Raw genomic sequence first — 23,196 nt, forward strand, 5'->3', positions numbered from 1 at the left:
AAAAAAAAAGTGGTATGTTGGAATAAAGTGATGAAAGTGCAACCTATAAGAAATGGACAACATAATTGGTGAGCTTTAGAGGTGCATGGATACACATTGTATTGCCTAGATGGTGTCAGGCTAGGCGATTGCTTCTCTTTCCTGTCCAGTCTAACTGGATGCTGACTGTAGCTTGTTACTGTAGACCTACAGAGTGAGTAATTGAGTGATTAAAAAAAATCACACTCGTGTGAAGTGAGGGGTGCTCTTATCATCGTACATCATCTCACCTCTCTTCCTCACTTTTTTATTTTTGTGTCTATCAGCTGCTGCTCGACAGTTTGACCCCAAGCTGACCGACCAGGACTACAGCGAAACTGTCAAGAAGTGGCTTCGTTATGCGCCAGACCGGGAGGGAGGCATCTCAAGGAACCGAAGTGACCCAAACTTAAGTCAAGCAAACCAGAGTCAAACTTAGGGTACCCCAGCACACACAGTACAAGGAATTACCCTCATGGACACTGTTCTTCCATGGACAGCATCTACTTGAATGACTTGCTGCTTCAGCCTGTTCTTGGAACCGAAGTGACCCAAACTTAAGTCAAGCGAACCAGAGTCAAACTTAGGGTACCCCAGCACACACTGTTTCCCTGGTTCATACAGTACAAGGAATTACCCTCATGGACACTGTTCTTCCATGGACAGCATCTACTTGAATGACTTGCTGCTTCAGCCTGTTCTTGGAACCGAAGTGACCCAAACTTAAGTCAAGCGAACCAGAGTCAAACTTAGGGTACCCCAGCACACACTGTTTCCCTGGTTCATACAGTACAAGGAATTACCCTCATGGACACTGTAACTGAGGGGTACAATTCCCTGACTGTATTGATAAGTATGGTATTATTAAACCACTACCGTCTTATGCACTTTAATTACTGGCCATACAGTACATGATATATATATAATGATGAACACTTCCCACAATGAAATCGGTTCCACACAAAGTTGTAATTAAGTATTTATTGCAGCAAAAGGTACATAATATACTTCTCTATTTCACTTTGAATGCGCTTATAAGGCAAAGGAATGTGCGTAGGCAAATCAATAACGAATGTCCATTCTCTGGTTACGCAGGAGGTAATTATACAACCTGAATCTTAGGGAATTATATCTATGGTACACTAGTAATATAGCGGGAGATACTGGAAGGGTCCCCCCGGTTGTAAGCCAGCAAGGGTAGAGGATCTGTCGGTAATAGAGTCTGGGTCAACGATGATAAGGAGACTCCGAGTACGGGAGACGGTGCAATAAGATCTTGATCCACAGACGAATACAGCTGTTCTCCGTAGCCTGTAGCTCCACAGGGAAGAAAGCTAGCCTGCCTCAGGCTTCTGAGGGGCAGACTCGACGTGGCTCCTCACAGGGTAAATCCCACACACGTGTGGGCGTCGGCGATTCTCCGCTCCATTAATCACAGGACCAAAAGCAAATATAATCCAGCCGTAAAGGGCTATGCAGTCGTCAGGTAGATAATCCAGTGTACATGTCCACACGGTCCTCGTCTAGGGCTCCTCGGGTGAAAGCGCCATGAAAGCAGCCCAGCCTGGATAAGCACTCTAGCTGATACGAGGAAAACGTTGGTGATGCTGGTCACTGTAGAACTTTAGCCGCACGATACACTATACACAATTAGACTATTACTGACTTAATAGAATATGTCGCACTCGACGGTATAGCGCCAAACTCTGACACTTCAGTTATTAATTCGCACGCGGTCTCAATGCTCTATTTGGGCCAAACAGGCCATACTTCACCGCACGTAGTATCGTGGGTGAGGCTTCAACTTATTGGGTAACATACTTCTGTATTCACCTGCGCCGTATTTATACGCTTAGATGAATAAACTAGTACCAGCTTTATTCCTGTCTCATATCCTTGCGCAATACCATTCATGTCCAGGCATGTCCCCGGCGGTGACTTTGAACCTGACTTTGGAGGCATGGCCTTGGCGCCTGTGGACCGCTGTCCAATAGGAGAATGAAATATTATGGTCTGTACTAGGCTAAAGGGATATTCCGTGTATATGTACAAGGAATATACAAGGGATATCAAACGATATACAAATATTATGCAATATATATCAATCAATAAATATATATATTCGGTTTAATCTGATCCTTTGTAACAGACACTGTTCTTCCATGGACGGCATCTACTTGCAGTGTTTTTATTTTTTATTTTAACCTTTATTTACCCAGGGTAGGTTCGCTGAGCACGGATGCTCTTTTTCAGCTACGCCCTGCTTCACATTCACAGAGTTCCATTCACACCTGGGAGCTGCCCAGTACAACCACAGTCTGACACTGTTGGCCACTGAGCAACTCCACTGGAGCAGTTGGGGGTTTAGTGCCTTGCTCAAGGGCACTTCAGCGGTTGGTGTTAAGGGTATGGGAGAGAGTTATATGGGAGAGAGTTATAGAAATATTAGGGGTGTAACGGTACAAAAAATCCACGGTTCGGTACGTACATCGGTTTTGAAGTCACGGTTCGGTATTATTTTCGGTACAGTGGGGGGTGGGGGGGGGGGGGGGGGGGGGGGATACAAAGAAAATCGCTTTTCATTTATCTATTTATTTAACTGTATTAAACAATATAAAACGAATTGGCCATAATTGACTGAGCAAACTAATGCTTACTGCTGTAACCTACTAATAACACTTAAGTAAATCTGAAGATTATTATATAGCAGATGCCTTGGAGGATAAGTCGTGGACAACTGTAGATCATCTGAGCTCCACTGTGTTTAAATTCAAATCCTCTGCCATTGTTATTTAACCCTTGTGTCTGAAAACTAAAGTAGTATACTCTTATTAGGGGACTAAATTGAAAAACTCCATAAAAAGATTATGTTGAAATAATTTCCCACTTTCTTTTCCATAAATATTTTATTAAACTTCAGCCCTGATCATAACCATTTTTTATATTTTGTAATGAAATACTCCCACTTTTCTGAAAAGAGTTGTTAAATATGACAAAAAAAACTATGTGGTGGTTATGATCGGGCTGAAGTTGAATAAACAATTTATGAAAGAGAGTAAAAAAAATACAAGATAATTAAAAGATTATGCCACATATTATATTGGCTACAAACATAATCACTGCAAAGTTATCAAACAAATAAGAATCTGATCAGACACAAGGGTTAAGTTGTTGTTCCCTTTCTAATTTCCTCAAAAACATCTAGTCTAGTTAATGTGATCAATATTATTTGACAATTGATGCTTTTTGTTGGACATTTCAGTCAGTGAGCTCATACTTTGAGCTCATAAATGTATAGTTAAAATGATTGAGACAACGCAATCTTGTCTTCGTTGTGCATGAATGCGTGTGCTCACCACACACGATACGTGTGTCACTATTCTGGCAGTGGCTGTTACAAAGGGTCAGATTAAACCGAATATATATATTTATTGCTTGAGATCCCTTGTATAATATTTGTATATCGTTTGATATCCCTTGTATATTCTTTGTATATATACACGGAATATCCCTTTACCTGGGTACAAACCAGACCATAATATTCGTTCTCCTATTGGACAGCGACCCCTAGGCGCCAACGACCATACCCCCAATGGCAAGTTCAAAGGCAACGCCAAGGCATGTCTCAACATGTCCAGGTTTGCGCAGTAATACGAGACAGAACTGAGGTTGGCACTAGATAATTCACCTTACGTATAAATACGGCGCAGGTGGATACAGCAGCACTTAGCACTAAAACGTTGATGCCTTCACCACGAGACAGCGTGCCGTGAAGTGGGCAACTTTGCCTCTGAATAGAGCCTTGAGAACCGCGTGCGAATATATTGCTAATGTGTCAGAGTTTAACGCAGTATCGTTGAGTTCGACTTATTCTAATGTGAAGTAATAGTCTATCATTTATAGTGTATCGTGCGGCTACCGTTCTTCAGTGACCAGCATTACCACCGGTTCGTCGTGTATATAGCTAGTGCACTTATCCAGGCTGGGCGGCCTAAACTCGTGCCACCACCCGAGGAGTCCTAGACGAGAACCGTTGGATATGTACACCGGAGAACCTACCCGGCGACTGCAGAACCTTTTTCTGGTTGGATTATATTGCTTTGGTACCGTGACTGCTGGAGCAGAGAACCGTCTACCCCACTATCGTGTGGGATCTACCCCAGTGAGGAGCATCCCTCAAGCCCGCCTCTAGGAGGAGGCTGGCTAGCTTTCATCCATGCTGTCGGGCATACTGGATTATAGCTGTTGCTTTGTCTACCGATCAAGGGAGTACTGCACTGGTTCCTGTATCTGGAACCTCGTTATTCCTCGTTGACTCAGACTTTGCACCCGAACATTCCTCTACCCTGCCGGCTTACACCCGGAGGGAACCCCCCCCCAGTGTCTCCAGCTGGTACTAGTGTGCCTTATGTAATTGCTATGCTACAGGTGGCGTCAGTTTAGACCCATCTTACTATTCTCATTGACTTACGCTCTTGACCTACTTTACGTGTGTTCTTCGCCTTACAAGCGCGAGTATAATTCTCAATCTGTAACTTAGCGTTGCTTGCTCTGATAATAATAAATCCCTCTAAATAGAACTTTATGTGTCATTGCCGTATTCTTGTGTGGGTGTTCACCATATATATTCATGTACTGTATGGCCAGTAATTAAAGTACATAACTAAGTCGTGGTTTAATAATACCATACTCTCAATACAGTCAGGGAATTGTACCCCTCAGTTACAATTGGTCCTTCGAGCCGGAGGGTATCAGTGTAATATCTAATATAATATTGATATTAACCATGGCCAGCGGTGAACACTCCCCAAGCGGCTCTCCCAAGCTAGAACGCCCGCAGCGCAGACGTCAGCCACCTCCCTATCTAGAGGAATACGCTGTCAGTCTAATACCTAGCTTTAAACGGACGTTAGATGCGGATAAAGCGGATAGTCAAAGCATGTCAAATCCTACCGACCAGGCGACCTTGCCAGTAGAGACCCTAGTGGGTTCTAACGAAACTGACCAAGCTCACGGGGGGGACCAGGGGGGACATGACATGACTATACCCCCAGACAACGTCAACGGTATAATCCCCGGAGAGCTCCAGGATAAAGAAAGCGCTCCAGGGACAGAACCCGACACACGACCACAAGAGAAGCGCGCCCAGGAGATGGACCTCGAGGCGCGCCAAGAGAACAGATCTCCAACGAGCACTGTCAGAAGCCGATCACCTCCGTCAGTGTCATCCCCCAGCGAAGCGGACCAGATGCTGGCGCAGGCATTCATCGCCACCCTGGCAGCCTCCACTGAACGCGATCGACTCCAAGCACAGACGCTTAGTGAGCGCGAACATTCTTCCATGGAACAAGAGCGCCTCCGGGCGCAACAACTAAGTGAGCGCGAACACTCTACCATGGAAAGAGAACGCCTTCAGGCTCAACAGACGAGCGAGCGCGAACAATCTGCAGACCAACGAGAGCGCCTTCACGCGCAACTCCAAGCGCAAGCCCTTAGTGAACGCGAACACTCTGCAACCGAGCGCAAGCGCTTCCAGGCGCAACAAAGGAGTGAAGACGACCGCATACGACTGGAGACCAGACGCCTCCAGACGGAAGAGAACATTGAAAGAGACCGCGCCGATGCACAGCGCGCCGCCGCCGATGCACAGCGCACCGCCACCAATGCACGGCGCGACGCGGCCCATGCCCAGCGCGAAGCAGAGCGCGACGCAGCCCACGGCCAGCGCGAAGCAGAGCGCGACCGGCTGCAGGCGCAGATAATAGAACAATTGATTGCCAGGGCGACACCCCCTCTCTCCGCACGGAGCTCCAGGACATCATCACGACAAGGGTCTAGGGCACCTTCCCCTACCCGACCAAGTGACCCGGAACCCGGCCAACAGAAGGATCCTATCTACGTCTCCGAACCCCCTCCCCGACCGGTCCATACGAGACCCAGCAACCGGGAAGAACCGGCCTACGCCGCCGAGAGACTGAATAGAAGACTTCAAGACCTAGAAGACCTAGAAGAGGAAGAGGAAGAGGAGGAAGGTCAGGCCCACCAGCAGCAACGTGCTCAGGACCAGGAGGCCCAGTACAGCCCAGACTTCACCCCCGAGTCACTGCGCTACAAACCCCCGACTCAACTCACGGGTGAGTTTAACGCACAGTCAGCACCGAGGAACAGCACTTGGGTACCCGGCCTCTGGTACCCACCAAGTACCAGCCCACGACAACCCGTATGGGGAGACTCGCCCAGGAGGCCTCTTCCCCAACGCTCACCGATGTGCCAGCCATCTATGGCATCGTACCTTGGCACACCGACGTTCCCAGACTTTACGCACGAGGATAGAGCACAGTACACGGAATTACGGATGTGCTTAGAGACTATGATGTCCGACGTCCCTGATGAGTCATACAAATATGCCATCCTCCTCAAGCATCTCAAGGTGCCCAGAGCGCATAATATAGCGCTGGCATATTCCAACTCAAGCACCCCATACTCCGCGGCTCTAGTAGCCCTCGACCAGCGTTATGGACGCATATGGGACTACGTGATACAAGAAATAAGGAATATTGACCGTCTCCCCCCAGCCAAAGACAATAGAGCATTGGATGACCTCTCTATCAAGGTACAATCCCTGGTAGGGATGCTGGGGTCCCAAAAGGAAAAAGGGAGACATGAACTATATGCTAACTCTAATGTAGAACGAATACTAGAGAAGCTCCCTCCAGCCCGCCAAGAGCGCTTTCGGCGGCAGAGAGACCACCGTGATCCCGACGGTCCCGAGCCATCCCTCCTAGACCTGGCCAACTTCCTCGCGAGAGAAGTCAGCAGCCTACGACTGGATACGTTCGTGTGGAGTGGACCAAGCCCAAGAGATGGACCTCGGAGATCGAATGATAACCGCCGGTCGGTGACCGTTATGCACCAAGCCGAATCAGTACCGCAGCACAAGAACCACAACACCCCCTCGACGAAAGAGAAGTAGAAGATTGTATGCCAGTACTGTGAGAAAGAACATTGGCTGTCTCAATGTGACACTTTCAAGAAGATGACCGCTGACGAGGTGAGTCAGTGGATCAAAGCCAACCGCCGCTGCTTCCACTGCGCGCGCAGCCATATGGCAGCCGAGTGCCGTTTAAAGAAGAAATGCAGCAAGTGTGACGGCGCCCACTTGGATGTCTTGCATGACAGCAACAAGAAGAAACTCGCACCCCCAAGTAGCTCGAGAGTGAACATCATGTATATCGACCCCGCCAGCAGCGGGAGCTCCCGAGTGCTCTTGAAAGTGGTCCGAGTGATATTAAGCTACGAGGACAAGGTCATGGACACTTACGCCGTCCTGGACGATGGGTCAGAAAAGACTCTCCTCCTCGCATCCGCTGCAGCCCGGCTGGGTCTGCGGGGGAGCGAAGAAACAATGACAATCCGTACTATAAGAAGAGACCTGAAGACCATAAAGGGTGAAAATGTCTCCTTCACGATCGCAGCAGTCGGGCAGCCCGAGAAGCAGTATAGGATTACTAACGCCTTCACCAGCCAAGACATAGGCCTGTCACAGTACACCTACCCCATCCCCAAGCTGATGGAAAAATACGTGCACCTACCTATACCGCTCATCGACGGCGCCACCCCGACCCTGCTCATAGGATCCGACCACGCACACCTCATCGTCCCAACGGACCGGGTCCACATCGGGCCCAGAGGCTGTCCAGCAGCAGTCGAGACCCGCCTAGGATGGACACTACAAGGCCCCCTCTCCAGGTCTCCCAACCGACCAGCAGCCACTCGCTGCCTCCACTCAAGAATAAAAGAAGAAGACACCACCCTCTTACAGCACGTCGAGAGGCTATGGACTTTATACGCAATGCCCTTTAAGAATGAAAAGAAACTCGTTCGATCAAAGGAAGACACTTATGCCATAACCCTCCTCGAGCAGAGGACAAAGAGAGTCGAGGTCAATGGAGTGATGAGATACGCAACTCCACTCTTGAGGCGAGAGGGTATGCCCACCTTCCACGCCTCAAAAGAAGCGACGGAGCGATATCTACTGAACACAGAGCGGCGTCTAGCCAAATACCCCACTCAAGCCACTGTGTACCGCGCTGAGATTGACAAGCTAATCACAGCGGGACACATAAAGAAAATTGACATTCAAGAGGCCGATCAGACGACCGAATCATGGTATGTGCCCCACCACAAGGTCCACCACAACGGCAAGGATTGTATTGTGTTCAACTGCAGCTACCAGATCGGACTACAGAATCTGAATAAAGAACTCTTGCCCGGCCCAACACTCGGCCCCTCTCTACTAGGCGTGTTGCTACGTTTCCGCCAAGACAAGGTGGCCATCAGCGGCGACATCAAAGGGATGTTCCTGCAGGTGCGACTAGTGGAAGAGGACAAGCCCCTGCTGCGGTTCTTATGGAGAGAGAGGATATGTGCTACGTTCGCACTGCAAAAACATGTCGCAGAGGACCCAGCAGCTGACGAGGAGGTCAGACAAAGTGTAGAGAGGAGTTTCTACGTGGACAACTGTCTGCAAAGCGTCTCGACGCCAGAAGAAGCCGAAGCCCTCCTACTCAAGCTCCGCGCCTCCCTGATCAAAGGCGGCTTTGATCTCCGGCAGTGGGCCAGCAGCGACCCTCAAGTACTTCGCAGCCTCTTCCCAGAGAACAAGGCAGCAAGCAGCGAGACCTGGATGGCGATCATCCCAGGTGAAGCCCAAGAAATGACATTAGGACTAGTCACAGGACAGATACACACCCCTGACCACGGAGCAGGGAAGGTCGACTTCTCTACCGACCACCAGACGGAGTGTATACAGAACACTCGCCAGACAATATGACCCGTTGGGATGTATCCTACCTTACACCACCAGGGCAAAAATGATTGTACGAGAGCTGTGGGACAAGGAACAGGGCTGGGACGACCCCATACCCGACCACCTCGCTTCCACCTGGAGAGAGTGGGAAAAAGAACTCAACTCGCTCCCAAATGTGAACATACGCCGCAGCTACTTCCCACCCACAGTGCGGCTGGAGACGTGCCAGATGGACCTGCACGTCTTCAGCGACGCCTCAGAAGTAGCCTACTTGCGGGCCCGAGAGGAGGGAGGAGAAATACACACAGCCTTCATCCTGGCTCGCTCAAGGATAGCCCCCCGCAAGCAACAATCGATCCCGCGTCTAGAGCTCTGCCCAGCCCTGGTAGGCGTGCAACTCGCCACGTTAATCCAACGTGAACTCACCATCCCGGTGCAAAGAACAATCCTGTGGTCAGACTCCATGACCGTACTCACATGGATCCAGTCCGATTCGTGTAGATACAAGGTCTTCGTGGGAGTCAGAATCACAGAGATCCAAGACTTAACAGAATCAGCATGCTGGAGGTACGTGGACACGAAACAGAACCCAGCAGATGTCATCACACGGGGGATGTCCCTAGACGACCTCACACGTCACAATATCTACAGTGACGGTCCCGAGTTCCTCAAGCTCCCGGAAGAAGAGTGGCCTAACCCCACCCCACGGGAGGCTAGTCAAGAGGAGGCAGAGATGAAGAAATCTATGTTCTGTGGGTTGACGCACACACCAGTCCCCACCGACCCTAACATAGACGACTGCCCCACCCTTGAGAGTGCGCAGTTAAAGACATTCCTGTGGCACCACCCTGAGGTTCCCTCCACTACTGACATTAATGCAGCTAACTACGAAGAAGCAGAACTCCTTCTGCTACAGCGAGCCCAAAGAGACTCGTTCCCCGACGAGCTAGACTGTCTGCAGGGATCAAAGCCAGTCCCGTCAGACAGCAGACTGCTCCACTTGGCCCCTGAGCGCGACGCCCATGACCTCATCAGAGTGGGTGGTCGTCTGAGACGAGCCCCGGACTTAACGGATGACGTCAAGTTCCCTATAGTCCTCAACAGCCGACACAAGGTCACCGAGCTCATCATAAAGAAATACGACGAGGATGTGCACCACGCTGGGGCAGAGAGAGTCTTCGCTGAGATCCGACGTCGCTATTGGATACTGAATGGAAGAGAAGCAGTACGACGCTTCCAGCGGACCTGTCTAGACTGTCGCAAGTGGCGAGCACAGCCCAGTATACCCAGGATGGCTGACCTGCCTCCCTGTCGCCTCCGACTTGGCGACAGGCCCTTTCACTCCACCGGCATGGACTGCTTCGGTCCGCTGTACGTGAGGAAGGGAAGAGGGACGGAGAAGAGGTGGGGCATTGTATTCAAATGCATGACCACCCGAGCAATACACATAGAACTCCTTCCGACCATGAGTACGGACTCATTCCTTATGGCCTTCCGGAGATTCACAGCGCGAAAAGGAAAACCGTCTGTGTTGTTGTCTGATCACGGGACAAACTTCAAAGGCGGAGAAAGAGAGCTGAGAGAGAGCTTCCAAGCTATGGGCCCAGAACTTAAGACCCACCTCGCTCCCTCTCAGATTGACTTCCAGTTTAGCCCCCCGAACGCCCCTCACTTCGGGGGAACCTGGGAGCGAGAAGTACGTTCAATAAAGACAGCCCTGTACGCCGTGCTTGGGGCCCAGACTGTGGCTGAAGAGGTCCTCATGACAGTCCTCACAGAGATCGAGGGAGTATTGAACTTGGAGCCCCTCGGTTACATCTCGAGTGATGTAGCTGATGTCGACCCAGTCACCCCCAACACTCTCTTGATGGGGCGGCTGGACCCCGCGCTCCCACAGACGGTGTGCAGACCTGAAGAAGCGAACGGCCGAGGAATGTGGAGGTACAGTCAAGTATTGGCTGACAAGTTTTGGAGCAGTTTCCTCCTCCACTACCTACCGTCTCTACAAACCCGCCAGAGATGGGTAAAAGATAGAGACAACTTGACGGAGGACACAGTCGTCATGATCGTGGACCAGTCACTACCCCGAGCTATGTGGCCGGCCGGCCGCGTAAGCAAAGTGATTACTGGTGCCGACGGAAAGGTCAGAGCGGCAGAAGTTCTTGTCCAGGGACGGACATACACCCGACCCGTGGCGAGGCTGATAGAATTGCCAAGGCTCCCTGACTCCCTTGATGACGATCATGACCCACTGACTTTGTGAATTGCCCTACTCCCCACAACAGACATTGAGTAGTTGACAAGACGGTTAATCTGTCTTTGCTTTATCTAATTAGGTGCGGACTAATTAGGAGGCGGCTGTTACAAAGGGTCAGATTAAACCGAATATATATATTTATTGCTTGAGATCCCTTGTATAATATTTGTATATCGTTTGATATCCCTTGTATATTCTTTGTATATATACACGGAATATCCCTTTACCTGGGTACAAACCAGACCATAATATTCGTTCTCCTATTGGACAGCGACCCCTAGGCGCCAACGACCATACCCCCAATGGCAAGTTCAAAGGCAACGCCAAGGCATGTCTCAACATGTCCAGGTTTGCGCAGTAATATGAGACAGAACTGAGGTTGGCACTAGATAATCCACCTTACGTATAAATACGGCGCAGGTGGATACAGCAGCACTTAGCACTAAAACGTTGATGCCTTCACCACGAGACAGCGTGCCGTGAAGTGGGCAACTTTGCCTCTGAATAGAGCCTTGAGAACCGCGTGCGAATATATTGCTAATGTGTCAGAGTTTAACGCAGTATCGTTGAGTTCGACTTATTCTAATGTGAAGTAATAGTCTATCATTTATAGTGTATCGTGCGGCTACCGTTCTTCAGTGACCAGCATTACCACCGGTTCGTCGTGTATATAGCTAGTGCACTTATCCAGGCTGGGCGGCCTAAACTCGTGCCACCACCCGAGGAGTCCTAGACGAGAACCGTTGGATATGTACACCGGAGAACCTACCCGGCGACTGCAGAACCTTTTTCTGGTTGGATTATATTGCTTTGGTACCGTGACTGCTGGAGCAGAGAACCGTCTACCCCACTATCGTGTGGGATCTACCCCAGTGAGGAGCATCCCTCGAGCCCGCCTCTAGGAGGAGGCTGGCTAGCTTTCATCCATGCTGTCGGGCAACTGGGCTGTTGCTTTGTCTACCGATCAAGGGAGTACTGCACTGGTTCCTGTATCTGGAACCTCGTTATTCCTCGTTGACTCAGACTTTGCACCCGAACATTCCTCTACCCTGCCGGCTTACACCCGGAGGGAACCCCCCCAGTGTCTCCAGCTGGTACTAGTGTGCCTTATGTAATTGCTATGCTACAGGTGGCGTCAGTTTAGACCCATCTTACTATTCTCATTGACTTACGCTCTTGACCTACTTTACGTGTGTGTAACTGACCGCCAAGGGTAAAGATGCCTATCATCTTTACTGTCAGTAAGCTTTGATTTGCGTTGGTCTAGATGATCAATTTCTCTGTATAGGCTCAGAATACTGAGCCCTCTATTTATCTATTTAAGAAAATAATATATCGGAGCCACTTGTGCACTTTCATTTAGTGTCCACATGGGGGCAGAGCTCGTCTTCCTTTAGTATAAAGTCACAGCTTCCTGTGTGACCAAGGCGGAAGTAATTCAGAGATAACGACGGAGCAGGCAGCGAATATGTATGATAGAAGGACCTTACTCCAGTTAAATTAACTACCCTTGGTAAAGCGGAATAAGGTATGTCGAACACTCAAATGTATTATTATTATTACTGTTGTTGAAGATATGTTGTTGTATATTTATGTGTGTAACCGCCAAACATTTATAAACATATAAAGTGGTGCACTCACGAAGTAGATTCTAATCAAAGGCACCTGCTGCCGGACAAGTAACGTTATTATATATCATTGTTTTTCCCTGAGTGCCTTTGTTATGGAAGACGAGTTCACCTTTTAAATATCTTTGAATGCAATTGTTTGTTTGAACACTTTGGTATAATAATGAACAACATGTGAACAATATTGAAATGTGAAATATATAACTAATTGTATGTTTGTGTTTGACTGTCCTATGCAGTTTTCACGGTGCAAACGTGGTGCAAACGGGGTGCAAACGGAGCAAATGATGCAACCGTCACTACCTGTACAAACACGGTGCAACGACACAACTACCAAAGAAAAGCTACAGTACTGATAAGCTGAAATGCAAGAGAAAAAAGAGAAAATAAATAAAAGCATCTGTACGAAACATAACCGCATCTTTATTTCAACACCAAGCCGGGGGGCAGTTACAGTGAAAACTTACCCGACTCTGAAGAGTGAAAACTTACCGACCAGTGGTGAGCGAAAAACTTACCATACTCTGAAGAGGATCAACAGTGAGTAAAACCCATACTCTGAAGATGATAAACAGTGAGTAAAACCCATACTCTGAAGATGATAAACAGTGAGTAAAAACCCATACTCTGAAGAGGATAAATGTACAATGAAGACCATACTCCAAAGAAAATGCATGTATGTTGAAGACCTCACTCTGAAGAAAATGCATGTACAATGAAGACCATACTCTGAAGAAAATGCATGTACAATGAAGACCATACTCTGAAGAAAATGCATGTACAATGAAGACCTCACTCTGAAGAAAATACATGTACAATGAAGACCATACTCTGAAGAAAATACATGTATGTTGAAGATCTTACTCCGAAGAGAACACATGTATGTTGAGGACCCTACACTAAAGAAAATACATGTATGAAGAGAAGGAAGAATGAACCTACTGAGTTAACCTTATGCTGTCTGGTATCCATCCCAGCAAACCCACGGACGTGTGGAAACTCCTGTATATCTAATTAACCCTATGCTGTCTGGTATCCATCCCAGCAATACCACGGATGTGTGGCAACTCCTGTATATCTAATTAACCCTATGCTGTCTGGTATCCATCCCAGCAAACCCACGGATGTGTGGCAACTTCTGTATATCTAATTACCCTCATGCTGTCTGGTATCCATCCCAGCAATACCACGGACGTGTGGCAACTCCTGTATGTTTAATGAATATTATGCTGTCTGATATCCATCCCAGCAAGTGGAACTCTTAAATACCATCTAGTTATTTGATATTTTGAGTGTATGTGATCAAGCACAATGTCGGCCCAAGAAGACGAAGCTGGCAACCTCTTGGAGTTGGAACAGAACAGAACGGGTGCTCGCCAAAGAACTCTAACCGAGAAAGGAAAAGAAAACCGTGAAGTGGAGGATAAGAGGAATATGAGAGCTTTTAACAAAGCTTATCAGAAGTGGAAGAAGATAGCCAAGGAAGCAAGAGGGAAGCTAAGAACCTTCTGTCCAGCAGAAGAACTTGAAAGACTAAAACAAGACATTCAAGCAAGTTGTGACTTAGTAAGAAGTTTATATGAGTCCATTTTACGTAACCATGCCACGACTCCTGAGATCGCAAATAAAATGGACGCCTGTATTCAGCTGACGACAGACACCCAAGAGCTTGTGTGTAAGCAGCTGGAAACAAAAGAGGAAGATTTTAATGAAAGACTTGAGAAGGAGAGGGTGAGAATAGCTCTGAACAAAGAAGAGTACAGATCTGTATATGGTCACACAAATACTGAAACAATTCACTCTCAACGTTCCAAGGCATCAAACAGGCGGAGGGAAGCTGAACTCGCGGCTAAAGTGGAAGAGGTAAAGGCCATTCAAGTGATCCAGGCTCAGCAAACCAGTCTCCTCCAACTAGAGGGGGAAGAGGCAGCCATGCTGATGGAAATGGAGAAGGTGAAGGTACAGAGTCGACGTAAGCTGGAGGAGGAGAGGATGAAGTTACAGCAGCTACAAGCAGAGAAGGAAGTCCAGGTAGCAGCAGCCCGAGTGAGGGCATACAGTTCGGAAAGTGATCTAGACAACGAAGAAGAAGAAGTCACTGACCATGAAATAAATACTGCTCACCAAAATCCTGAATATAGTGCTCCGCTACATCCTACAGCATTCCAACGTCAAGCATCTCCCAGCGCGACGGCAAACCAAGAGGCCTTCAGTCTAGCCGAAGCAATCACAAGTGCATTAAGCATGAATTGCCTACCTACACCAGAACCAACAATATTCAACGGTGACCCTATGAAATTTGTTGATTGGAAGATGACCTTCATGACCCTGATACACCGAAAGCCTCTCCCAACAAGTGATAAGATGTTTTATCTGAAAATGTACCTTACTGGAGAAGCTCGTAAGTCTGTGGAAGGATTCTTTTACAGAGACTCCGAAGAAGCATATAAAGGTGCCTGGAGAGTGTTGGAAGAGAGGTATGGAAACCCCTTCATTATACAAAGGGCGTTCAGAGACAAGCTAATGAGATGGCCTAAGATAAACACAAACGATCCTCTGGCGCTCCGAGAGTTTGCAGACTTCCTACAGGGATGCACAGAGGCAATTCCACATGTCCGAGGACTGGACATCTTGAACGACTGTGAAGAGAACCACAAACTGCTCAAGAAACTACCTGAGTGGATTGTGCGAAGATGGAGCAGGATCATCGTAGAAGAGCTAGATAAATCTGGAAGCTATCCAAGTCTTGCACACTTTTCAAAGTTTCTGAACAAAGAGGCACGAATAGCTTGTAACCCCATCGCTACCCCACTACTGTTGAACTCCAGAGCCTCAGACGAGAGGTTTTCCAAGAGAGCCAGAGCGTTGAATACAAGCACTCACATAAAGAGCAACATCGTGGAGACACAGTATTCACCCTATAGAGCCAGACCACCTTGCCAAATCTGCAAGAATAAGAACCATGGCATTGCTACATGCACTAACTTCGCATCAAGGTCTATAGAGGATAAGAGAACGTACATCTACCAAAATCACCTCTGCTTTGGATGTCTGAGGAAGGGACACTCCAGCAAGGACTGTAAACGGCGACATACCTGCAACACCTGCAACCGTCGTCATCCAACGTGTCTGCACGAAGAGAGGTCACAAGCACCAGAGACAACCCAGAGTGGCACATCTACTGCAAACTACCGGAGCCAAGAAGCCCGCAGAGTCGTGTCTCACACTACAACCCGATGTGCTTCTGCGACCTCAAGCATTGTCCCAGTCCTTGTGTCTTCAGTTCAAGAGCCACAGATAACGGTGCTCACTTACGCACTACTCGACACACAGAGTGATACAACGTTTATCTTAGAGGACCTGCTTAAGGAGTTAAGTGTGGAAAGTCAACCTGTGAAGCTGAGACTCAGTACAATGACTGCTGTAAATACAGTTATAACCAGCAAGAGTGTCAGCGGCCTACAAATCAGAGGACTCCATTCTGCAAACAACATCAGAGTGCCACAAGCCTACACTCGTAGCTTCATCCCAGTAGACAAATCCTACATTCCTACTGGTAAAACAGCGCTACAGTGGCCTCACCTCAAGCATCTCGTAAACAAGTTACCAACACTTCTAGACTGTGAAGTGGGTATGTTAATAGGATGTGATTGTCCCTCAGCGCTAGCTCCACTCGAAGTCATCACAGGCTGTGAAAACGAACCTTTTGCACAGAGGACAGAGCTTGGCTGGAGCATAATAGGCTCATCTAACCCTCATCTGGACCGACAAGGGAGCCAGAGCTTTGTACATAGAGTGTCAGTAAAAGAAATACCAGCCCCGTCTACAACAGATGTCCTTAAAGTACTTGAGTCGGACTTCTCTGAAAGGAACTACGAGGACAAGTACGTGTCTCAAGAAGATGTTCACTTCATACAATTCCTCAGCGAGAACATCAGACAGAAAGAAGATGGACACTACGAGATGCCTCTACCTTTCAAGGGTAGCAGCCCACCATCCCTACCAAACAACAAGAGACTAGCTACAGTCCGCCTCCAGTCTCTAAAGAAGAAGCTAAAGACGGATAAAGAGTATCACGAACGCTATAAGGCTTTCATGAAAGACATCATCGAGAAAGGTGACGCAGAACTTGACCCTACCACTTCATATGGAGAGACCGCTTGGTACCTTCCTCATCACGGCATTTACCACCCTCAAAAGCCTGGCAGGCTACGGGTCGTGTTTGACTGCTCAGCTAAATTCTGTGCAGTTTCCCTAAATGACTGTCTATTGACCGGTCCCGACTTAATCAACTCCCTAATAGGAGTTCTATGCCGCTTCAGAAAGGAAGACGTGGCCATAATCTGCGACGTGGAAAGAATGTTCCACCAGTTCTTCGTCCACCCTGACTCTCGAAAATACCTCAAGTTCCTGTGGTGGAGAGAAGGTGATTTGGAAACGGAACCACAGGAATACAGGATGGCAGTTCACCTCTTTGGAGCTGCTTCGTCTCCTGGATGTGCCAATTTTGGCCTAAGGTACATGGCACACCAACATAGAGAAGACTACCCAGCAGCCTCAGCCTTCATTGAGAAGAACTTCTATGTTGATGATGGGTTAGCCAGCGTTTCATCAGTCGAAGAGGCCAAGAAACTGATCATCGAGGCACAAAAATTGTGCAAACGAGGAGGCCTACGCCTCCACAAATTCAACTCTAACCACAAAGACGTCCTCGACTGTGTGAAACCCTCAGAAAGAGCAACAATCACTGACCCTCTCGAACTTAAGCTGGAAGCGACCCCAACTGAGCATGCACTTGGCCTTCAGTGGTCTATAGACAACGACACCTTCAGCTTCAATGTCAACATGAAAGACCAGCCTTCAACCCGTCGAGGAATCCTCTCCATCGTCGCCTCTCTTTATGACCCACTCGGGTTTGTTGCCCCATTCACCCTAAGCGGAAAACGCATACTCCAAGAACTATGCCGCAGAGGCATAAGATGGGACGATCCACTGCCAGATGACTTAAAGCCACGGTGGGAGGAATGGAAGATCGGGCTACATAACTTAAAGGAATTCACAATCCCTAGATGCTATCACCCACATGACTTCGGCAACATCATCAAGACGGAACTGCATCACTTTGCCGATGCCAGCAGCATGGGGTATGGCGCTTGTTCCTACCTCCGGTACAAAAATGACAAAAATACAGTACACTCCAGTCTTGTGATGGCCAAAGCAAGAGTAGCACCCACAAAGGTCTCAAGCATCCCACGACTAGAGCTCTCAGCGGCAGTGGTCGCAACCAAATTAAGTGTGTTGCTGAAAAGAGAACTGCAGATGAAGATCGATGAAGAATTCTTCTGGACAGATTCACAAGTAGTTCTGGGCTACATCAATAATGAGGCAAGAAGGTTCCATGTGTTCGTCGCGAACAGAGTCCAACTGATAAGAGAAAACACTGACCCAAGCAAATGGCACTATATCGAAACAGCAGAGAACCCGGCTGATCATGCCTCCAGAGGCCTTCAGGCATCTCACATTCCTTCAACAAACTGGATGTCAGGTCCTACATTTCTCTGGGAGCAAGAAGTACATCCCAAACTGAATCCCTTCGCAGACCTACTCGTAGGCGATCCTGAGGTTAAGGCTGTCCAAGCTTTCACAACCAAAGTTAACAGTTGTACAGACATTCTAAGTCGCCTAAATCAGATCTCTTCATGGTCAAAGATCCTGAAAGTAGTCGCAAGAATCAAGAGGCTGGGATCAGGAAAAGTACACAACACCGAACTGGTGACAGTCGAAGAACGAGAAACAGCTGCCAAAATAGTGATCAAGCTTGTCCAGCATCAAGCCTTCTCTCAGGAAATTAAGAGATGCCAGGAAGGAGATGCTCTCCCAAGTTCAAGTGCTCTCCATTCCCTTGATCCAATTCTGCATCAAGAACTTCTCTGTGTGGGTGGAAGATTGAGACGCTCATCCCTCAGTCAAGAAATGAAACATCCCATCATTTTGCCAAAAGACAGCCCTATCACCAAGCTAATTACGGCTCATCACCACGCTCAAGTTTGTCACCAAGGCCGAAGTCAAACCCAAATGGAACTGAGAGCAAATGGATTCTGGGTCATTGGTGGGAGCAAATTAGTAGCCAAGCTGATTCACAACTGTGTACGATGCAGGAAACTCCGACGACCTACTGAAGAGCAGCAAATGGCTGAACTCCCTAAAGAGCGTGTGGAAGACTCACCGCCTTTCTCATACAGTGGCATGGACTGTGTAACTGAGGGGTACAATTCCCTGACTGTATTAATCAAGTATTGGTATCATTAAACCACTACCGTGTATGTACATTACTGGCCAATACCGTACACAGGTATATGATGAGAACTTCTCCACAATAACACGGTTTCCACACAAATACTCGTTTAGAATATTTATTACATCAAATAGTATTACATTACATTACTTAGTTGCGCTTATAAGGCAAAGAATGTGCGTAGGCAAGTCAATAGTGAATATTAGTAATTATCTCTGGTACTCAGGGGAGATACTGGAAAGGGGTACTACCGGTTGTAAGCCAGCAGGGGGAGGCAATGCTCTATACAAAGTCAATGGGTTCAACAGGGGCTTCAACAAGGCACCTGGATACGGTATATTACTCCCTGCTCCGCGGGGAAAAGCAGCCGCTGTAATTCCAGTGTGCAGCAGCGCGGGTGGAAGCCGTGGAGTCTCTGCTCCAACAGAGACGGGCTCGAATGATGTCCTCACGGGCATGTGTAGATCCCACAGTAGCAGCGGGGTAGGCGGTTCTCTGCTCCAGCAGCCACAGTCAAAAGCAATAATCCTGCCGGAAGGTGGCTCTGCTGGCGCCGATGTAGATATCCTCCGGTGCGCGGTGGGTCACAGTTGAACTTGACGTTACTATCCTATTAGCACGCGGCAATAAGTGCTCTATGTAGACGCACAATTACTCACTTCACGTGGTCTTTGACTCGTAATGAAGGCTTTTACTAATAAATAGCGAACGATACGTTTAACAAACGTAGTAGGATAAACACGACTCTATTTGGGGCAATACGAGCCCTACTCTGCCCACGTTGCGTAGTGGGTGAGAGACGTCACTTGGATAACTGGAACTGAACGAGACTGAACGGGACAAGGGACTAAGAGGAATTCTACATTTCTTGCGCCCTATTTATATGTACGGTGGACAAATAGTGCCGCTCTGCTTTCGGTAGCCGTATTCCTGCGCGGAGCTGGGGCTAGTTGGGACATGTTCGTTGGCACTATTGAACTTGACTCAAGGGGGCCTGTCTGCTGGCGCCAGGTCCTGGTCCAATGAGAGAATGAACTATTATGGGCTATAGTAACTACTAGGTTAAAGGGACATTCCGTGTATATGTACAAAGAATATACAAGGGATATCAAACGATATACAAATACTATTCAATATATATCAATCAATAAATATATATATTCGGTTTAATCTGACCCTTTGTAACAGCCGCCCCCTAATTAGTCCCACCTAATTAGCTAAGCAGAGACAGATTAACCGCACTGTCCACTACTCAATGTCCGTTGTGAGGGTAGGCAGGTCACAAAGTCAGGGGTCATGGTCGTCATTAAGCGAGTCGGGGAGCCTTGGCGACTCTATCGGCCTCGCCACGGGTCGGTTGTAGGTCCGCCCTTGGCCGAGCACTTCTTCCACTCTGACCTTTCCGTCGGCACCAGTGGTCACTTTGCTTACGCGGCCGGCCGGCCACGCCGCTCGGGGTAGTGACTGGGCTATGGTCATGACGACTGGACGGGATGAAGGGGGGCTTAGGAGGAAGCGGGCCTGAGACTGCTTTGATCTGTGCTTGGCTGTGCCTCCTCCTCCTCCGTCTGTTTCTCTTGTTTGCTCTGTACCCCATCTGAGGAGGGGCCGGTCCCGGCCGCCCCGTCAAGGAGTCGCTTGGGGTGCTGGGTTCGAGGTCAGCTACGTCTGGAGCGCAGCTGAGGGGGGTGGAGTTCCGAACTCCCTCTGGTACCCACGGTTCTCTCACGGGCCTCTCGCTTAATGTCAATAGCCTCTGCTGTACGGGGGAGAGGCCGGTGTCGCTCGCCTCTGTGTGTAGGCAGCGTGTAGACGTGGGTTGACTGTCAAGTCCGTAGAGGGGGCCCTGGAGCGTCCATCCCAGTCGGGTCTGAACCGCGACTGGGCATCCTTTGGGTCCGACGTGGGCCGCCTCAATTGGGAGAATGAGGTCCGCGTGGTCAGAGCCGATGAGCAGGGTCGGTGTGGCGCCGTCGATAAGCGGTATAGGTAGTTGACGTAGGTGCACGTACTTAGCCATCAGCTGTGGGATGGGGTAGGTGTACTGAGACAGGCCTATGTCGTGGCTAGTGAAGACGTTAGTTATACTATACTGCTTCTCGGGCTGGTCCACCGCTGCTATCTTGAAGGAGACCCTTTCACCCTTTATGGTCTTCTGGTCCCTTCTGATGGTGCGTATGGTCATTGTATCTTTGACACCTCGCAGGCCCAACTGGGCTGCTGCGGAAGCGAGGAGGAGAGTCTTTTCAGACCCATCGTCCAGGACGGCGTAAGTGTCCAGGACCTTGTCCTCGTAGCTCAGGAGCACTCTGACCACTTTGAGGAGCACACGGGGGGTCCCGCTATGCTGGTCAATGTGGAGCACTCCTGTGGGTGGTGACGTAGAATCTATATGGTGCGAGTCGCACCGTGGCTCCCAGTGTCTGCCGTAGCAGTCGGGACACCAGGGAGCGGTCTGGTGGAACTTTGGTGCTGGTGCCACCGCCTCGGCATGGTACATTACCGTGACGGGCCCACTCTGTTGTCCTGGCTGACGCCTGTTGATGTCATGCAGGACCTCCAAGTGGGTGCCACCGCACCTGCTGCACTTCTTTTTCAAGCGGCACTCAGCTGCTAGGTGGCTGCGCGCGCAGCGGAAGCAGCGGCGGTGGTCCTTGACCCACTGACTCACATCATCCGTGGTCAGCTTCTTGAAATCTTCGCACTGATACAGCCGATGTTCTCCCTCACAGTACTGGCACTCAATCTTCCACTGGTCCTCTTTCGTCGAGGGGGTGTTGTGGTTCTTGTGTGGTACTGATTCGGCTTGGTGCATAACGGTCACCAACCGGCGGTTATCCGTTTGTCCCCGAGGTCCGAGTCTTGGGCTTGGTCCACTCCATACGAACGTGTCGAGTCGTAGGCTACTGACCTCCCTGGCGAGGAACTCAGATAGGTCTAGGAGGGATGCCTCTGGACCGTTGGGGTCGCGGTAGTCTCTCTGCCGCCTGAAGCGCTCTTGTCGGGCGGGAGGGAGCTTCTCTAATATCCTCTCTACGTTAGAGTTAGCGTACAGTTCGTAGATACCCTTTTCCTTTTGGGACCCCAGCATCCCTACCAGGGACTGTACCTTGATAGACAGGTCATCTAGCGCTCTGTTGTCTCTGGCTGGGGGGAGACGGTCAATGTCTCTTATCTCCTGTATCACGTAGTCCCATACGCGTCCATACCGTTGGTCGAGTGCTGCTAGAGCCGCTGTGTATGGAGTAGTAGAGTTGGCATAGGCCAGCGCTATATTGTGCGCTCGGGGCACCTTGAGGTGCTTCAATAGGGTAGCATACTTGTGGCGTTCATCAGCTACATCAACCATCATTGTCTCTAAGCACATCCGTAGCTCCGTGTACTGTGCTCGGTTCTCATGGGTGAAGTCTGGAAACGTCGGTGCGCCAAGGTACGATGCCATGGATGACTGGCACATCGGTGAGCGTTGGGGAAGAGGCCTCCTAGGCGAGTCTCCCTGTGCGTGTCGTCTTGGGCTGGTACTTGGTGGGTACCGAAGGTCGGGTACCCAGGTGCTGTCCCTCGGGGCTGGCGGTGCGTCAAACTCACCCGTGAGTTGAGTCGGGGGTTTGTAGCGCAGGGCCTCGGGGCTGACTTCTGGGCTGTACTGGACCTCCTGGTCCAGAGTACGTTGCTGCTGGTCGGGGCTGTACTGGGCCTCCTGGGCCAGAGTACGTTGCTGCTGGTCGGGGCTGTACTGGGCCTCCTGGGCCAGAGTACGTTGCTGCTGGTCGGCTTGACATTCCTCCTCTTCCTCCTCCTCTCCCTCTGCTAGGACCTGGAGTCTTCTGTTCAGTCTCTCGGCGTGGTCCGATTCTTCCCGGTTGCTGGGTCTCGTATAGACCGGCCGGGAAGGGGGTTCGGAGACGTGGACAGGATCCTCCTGTTGGCGGAGTCCCGGGTCGCTTCGTCGGGTAGGGGAATGTGTCCTAGACCCATGTCTTGACGATCTCTGAGAGCTCCGTGCGGAGTGAGGGGGTGTCGCCATGGCAACCAGTTTGTCCATCAGCTCCGCCTGCAGCCGGTCGCGCTCTGCCTCGTGCTGGGCATGGGCTGCGTCGCGCGCTGCTTCGCGCTGGGCATTGGCGGCGTCGCGCTGCGCATTGGCGCTGGCCTGGGCGGCGTCGCGCTGTGCGTTGGCGGCGTCGCG

This window comes from Notolepis coatsorum (assembly GCF_963971535.1).
Source record: "Notolepis coatsorum genome assembly, chromosome: 4".
Lineage (NCBI taxonomy): Eukaryota > Metazoa > Chordata > Actinopteri > Aulopiformes > Paralepididae > Notolepis > Notolepis coatsorum.